The following is a 6000-nucleotide window of genomic DNA, read 5'->3' as shown; positions in this document are numbered from 1 at the left end:
TTAATTCCTAGGTCTGACCCAGCCTTCCTGTGTGATCTCAGCTAAGACACTGATCCCTCTGTGCCTCAGTTCTCCATCTGTAAAATGGGGATAATATTCTCTCCACCCCCTTTATCTATCTTGTCTGTTTAGGCTGGTATTGTCAAAGGAGCCTACGGGAGTTAGGCATCTAAGTCCCTGAATTTCAATGGCCATTGGGCAATTAATTCTCACAGGTTCCTTTGAAAACTCCAGCCTTAGTTGGATAAGTTCTTTGGGACTGCTTCTTGCTGGGTGTTTGTACACCACCTAGCATAATGGGGCCCTGCTCCTGGGTGGGCCCTCTGGGCGCTACTGGAATAAATAAATGATAATAATAACAATATGAAAGCTGCACTCTGAAGTTCAGTTATATCAGTGTGCCAGATGTGCACGTTGCCAGTTTCACACAGTGATTTATTTGTAGGGGGCAGCTATGGAAATTCTTCCTTTCTAAAGTTTCTGTTCCCTGGCTCTCAATGTTCAAACACACTCAGCCAAGGAATGCATTTTCTCTTTTGCTCTATATATTTCTGTAACGTGGATTTGCTATATATAATACAACACCCTTTTTACCTTGGTTCACAGCTTCAAGACCTGTGCATGGCTTCCCTGATCTAGGAATTTCATTTTGCAAATAACTCACTGATCTCACATCACATCACATCACATCCTGTGTGTGAAGTGAAAATATTGTAATTTCCTGTCCTTTCCAATCCATTCAGTGTTGCTGGAATGTGCATATGCTGCAGCAGCTGTTTTCGACAGCCACATCTGGCAGCCTCAGAAAAGTATGTTTCCCCAATAGGACTACAGCAACCAAGCGGTTAATAATTTTCGTGAATGTGCAGAGGCCTATAACTCAGTGCTAATCAATTTGTCTGCTTTAACTAATTCTGGTTTTGGTTCAGTTTACATCCCCTTTGAAGCCATCATATGCATACAATTTCAATATGTCAGCAGACTTCCACATCAAAGCTGTGTTTACGACCAGTTAATAATTCCCCTTGCACAGAGTTTGAGATGTGCATTTTTTTCCCCCAATGTTCATTAAAAAAAAGTTCCCTTGGAATTTGCAGTCTAATTGTATTTGGGGTGACCTGTAGTATGCCTAATCTCCAAGGCCTTATTTGTATAATAGTCTGGTTTTTGTCAGTACATATAGCTTTTTCAAACAAAACAATTCACTTAGGCACAGTCACTAGCTGCAATTCTTGAATCAGGAGAACAGCACCCATTTATGTATCAACTGTTGTTTAAGCATATGCTCAACTAAGATAAAGGATATTGTTTGGGACATGGGCTGGTTATAGTCACTAAAATGCCAGAAATGGAGAAATATCATTTAGAAGAGGATAGCAGCAAACTTGCATTTGGTATGACACTTTTTGTTCCTTAACTGCCAACCTGATTTTTGTAAGTGGCTCTTAAAAAATAGCAGAAAGGAGAAATTTTTAGCTTCTAAAATGGCTGGAAGCTCAGTGAATTTAGCAGCACTTATGATAAAACACCAGCAGTAGAATTCCACCTCCTCAGGAATCAGCAGTATTTCTCACTGCTAACTACCTTTATTATCTAAACGCCTGCCCACATGCGTAATTGAATGAGTCACGTAAGCGAAAGACTTGGTGGAGTTTTATGGGGAGATCACACTGTGAAAAACCCTATCTTATCACAGAATGAAGATTATAGTTGAGACAATAATTTCAATATCTGGGCAATGCGGGAAAAGAAATGTAAAGGCAAGAAAAATGTTCAACACAAAGGTGATTTAGAAAATTAGATTATTGGGTTTGGTTTACTGTATTTGAGCATTGCAGCTCTAAAAGGCATAAAGGCTAACACAGGATGTAATAGCAGTATTCTTACCTTCTAGTATGAAAAATGCACCATCAGGGGCCTGCTTCAGCCCATTATTGTCAGAGAGAGTTTTGCCATCAACTTCAGTATAAATAGAATTGGTCCCTAACCACTTATCTGTTACAATAAAAATATGAGATCTGATCTAGCAACCCTTTATTTTTATTATTACTAATTATTTTTATTAAGGTGGGCGCAGATTTTTAAAAGATATGTAGGCATCTAGTGGGATTTGCAACAACACCTAAATTGCATTAGGCATCTATCTGAATATTTAGACACCTAAATACCTTTAAAAATCTAATTCATAATGTGTACAAATCCCAACAGAGATTAAAACCCCATTGTGCTAGGCTATGCAAATAGTTGTATTGAATTTACTGAAACTACATACAATAAATAATAACACATGAATAAAAGCTTATAAGCCTAGGCCCACTCTAAAGGTAAATTGGAATGGTGAATTATCAAGCAATGAATTTGCTTCTTTTTTACAAGTATGGTCACTTCATATCAAGGCATAATCTCTTGCAAATTTAATGTGAAACTGTTCCACTGGCTGACTCAAGGATTAAGTGATTCAAACATCCTCCTTCTAATAAAATGCTTTGCTCAACGTTGAATGTGGGACACCTGCATTCTCACCACTCCTGCTAGTTGACTTTCCAGGACACGCCATGGTCTATTCGTGCAGTCATCACTATCATCTTGCATGAACTAACTCAGTCCTATTGCTCCCAAGATGCCTTTTCATATGTGCAAAGGTTTTTAGAACGTGATGGGTGAAAACAGGACACCAATCCTGCAAAGCATGAAAGAAAAGTAAAATTTGCAAGCAGTTTTGCAACATTATGTATAATCTCCCTCCTCTGCATGCAAGAAGGTGTCAGGCAGTAGCAAATCTGCCAGAAGGCTGCTTTGCTGGAATGGGAATCTTATTTGTGGAAAGCTTAGAACTACGTAAGAATGCTAATAAATGCTGCAGCAAGCCAGCAGCTTCTCAAACGGTTGTGCAGAGGTAATCCAGTTACCACTGTCTGATGCACGTACTGTTCTGAAACTGTAGGACACTGGGTTCAACCACTAGCAACACAAGGATTGATTGATTGCTATCAATCAGCCTTTGACTACACTGGGTTCTGAAACCTACTGAGCAGCAATTGACGTTGCTGCCTTGCTGTTCCGTTGTGAGCCTAGAATTGCTGGCTCTCCAAGTGTTCCATCGTAATACAGATTTCAGAGCTACAGAGTCACTGTGCAGCACGAGAGCTGAAAGGCCTAAATTCTCTTCAAGGATTAGATGGAAGAACAAAGATATATGTAACCAGTCACTTACATCTGACGAAAGGGCACAAGCAAATTATTTAATGTGCCATTCCAGGAATTACAAATCCAGGGTGCGCTGTGCCTTTCAAAATTGGTGGCGTGGCGTGAGGCCACCACTGTGCCCTCTGGATCAGTTAAAAAAATGTATCACAGCCTGGCTTCGGCAGGCAACAACAAAGAGAAACACAATGACAAACTATGTCTTAGAGCTGCATAAAGTAGTATTTTGCTACTATGCGCCATGACTATTGCCTTTGTCACCAGTGAAGATAGAATAGTAGGCATGTGGAGCGGGAAGGCCCTTGAGAAGTCACCTAGGCCAGCCCCCTATGCTGAGGCAGGACCAAGTAAACCTAGATCCTGACAGGTGTTTGTAGCAACCTGGTTTTAAAAAGATGTAAGAAAATCTCCATGAAGGGGGACTAAAATGTTGTTAATTGGAGGTGAACCTTGACTCTTCCTGGGCTAGATGCTCAGCTTGTGTTATATTGGTGTTGATCCATTGAGTCTGGTGCTGATTTCCACTAGCTGAAACTACAGCTCTCTGTTTTTAAGAACCCTCTGACCAAAACGTCTAAGAGCTACTTACTGTTTTTCCTCTGTTCTGGTATATTTAGTTCCTTCCCTGGAATAAGGGCCTGTGATAATTTGGTTCCCAGCTACAACCCTGCTATTTGTCCTAGCAAGAGCATAATATCGGGCAATCATATAGTGCTTTTTCATCCCTTCGTCTTTTATATACCATATACATACAGAAATGGCCTCAGCCATCAGTGAAATGCTGCCACTCAGGCAGCTTGCACACAGCACCCTACACAGTGATATGTTAGTGGACATGGTGGCCACTGACACTAGGACCAGCTCTGTCACTTACCCCGCAAAAAAAGTGCCTTGGGTTTTTTGATGCTTTGACAGAGGGCAAACTATAGCAGCTTGGTCACCGAAGTTGCAGCAGCATAGAGAAGGCTGCAGGGTTCACAGTTTTTTTGGGGGGAGGTGGGGATTATTGACACCTGGGTAGTAGTTGCTGGGCTAATGAGACAGTTGGCTCAGTAACTGGGTGGTTTTATATATATAGTTGGGAGGAACAGGAAGTAGAAGAGCTCAGAGGATGAGCTGGGGAAGGCTAGATCATGTTCTGTTTTGCCTAGAAACTGAAGAGTAAATGTACATGGGGGGAAGAGCCTGGATGTGTTTGTGATGGAAAGATGGTAAAAACAGGTAAGTCACCACTGCTCACTGCATAGCTGAAGAGGTGCCCTATTATCTACTCATGGAGCAGAGAGGACCATGGTTGCAAAAGTCTTGTCTAAAAGATCTACAACGTATTTATGTTGGCAGGATGAAGGCTGAGTCTACTTTACCAGCATGTCACCCTGTGTTTCCAAGGAGTCCTGGCTTTTCAAGTATGATGATCAATAGTTTCCTTGCTGAAGTGGCTGAGTCATTATTGACTTGGAAGTGTCAGTTAAAAATACTGTTTCTGTAGTCAGACTAGAAAGGCAGGAGAGGAGCCGGATCTCTCATCTCTGGGCTTCCGACAGCAATGACCTGGTTGGGCTCCATAAGGGGAGATAGAGCAGAGAATGCCAGTTGTGTACGGCTATTAAGAAATTGATCTCTGCTGAGGCTTGACTAGTACCCTACAGCAAGAGGGGATCTGGTGCCCTAAATGCTGCTGTCACCAGAGGATCCTTTGCATTGATTGCAGCAGCATTTCACAGGAGGTGCTTATGGTAGGGTTACTAGGCGTCTGGTTTTCACCTGAAACACCCGGTTGAAAAGCTCTAGTCAGTGGTGCCAATAGTCTGGTTGGTGGCAAAGTGGGGACCCGGGACTAAGGCAAGCAGGCTCGCTGCCTGCCCTAGCTCCGTGTGGCTCCTGGAAGTGGCTGTCGGGTCACTACAGCCCCGGGGTGGGGGGGCAGGGAGGTTCTGTGCGCTGTCTCCACCCACAGTTCTGGCTCTGCAGCTCTCATTGGCTGGGAACTGTGACCTATGGGAGCTGCGGGGACAGTGCCTGCAGGTGTGAGAGAAGCATGTGGAGCAGGGCCGGGCAAACTTTTTGGCCTGAGGGCCACATTGGGTTTCCAAAATTGTATGGAGGGCCGGTTAAGGGAGGGTATATCTCCCCAAATAGCCAGGTATGGCCCAGCCTCTGACTCCTATCTGACCCCTCCCGCTTCTTGCCCCCCGACAGCCCCTCCCCAGGATTTCTACCCCATCCAACCCCCCTCCCGACCCCTGATAGTCCCTGTCCCCGGGACTCCTGCCCCATCCACTACCCCCATCCCCTGACTCCCCACCTCTGACTGCCCCCCTGCCACCCCATCCAACCCCTCCTCTCATTCCTCACTGCCCCCCTGGGACCCCTCCCCATCCACCACCCCTTCTCCTAGCCCCTGACTGCCCCGTAACCCCCACCCTTGACTGCCCCCCACCCTATCCAACCCCCCCCTCCTTCCTGACTACAGCCCTCCCTGTTCCCCACCCTCTGTCCGCCCTGACCCCCTATCTATCCTACCCTGTCTGCCCCCTTACCGCGCTGCCTGGAGCACTGGCGGCTGGCAGCGCTGCAGCCGCGCCGCCGAGAGCACCGGGTCAGGCCGCAGTTCTGCAACTGCACTGCCCGGCCGCCCAGAGCATTGCGCCAGCAGCGCAGTGAGCTGAGGCTGCGGGGGAGGGGGAACAGACGGGGAGGGGCCGGGAGCTAGCCTCCCGGGCCAGGAGCTCAGGGGCCGGGCAAGAGGGTCCTGCGGGCTAGATGTGGCCCATGGGCTGTAGTTTGCCCACCTCT

The sequence above is a fragment of the Dermochelys coriacea genome, chromosome 11, assembly GCF_009764565.3.
Source record: "Dermochelys coriacea isolate rDerCor1 chromosome 11, rDerCor1.pri.v4, whole genome shotgun sequence".
In the NCBI taxonomy this organism is placed as follows: Eukaryota; Metazoa; Chordata; order Testudines; family Dermochelyidae; genus Dermochelys; species Dermochelys coriacea.
The sequence above is the reverse complement of the archived record's forward strand: the minus strand, read 5'-3'. Positions refer to the sequence as shown.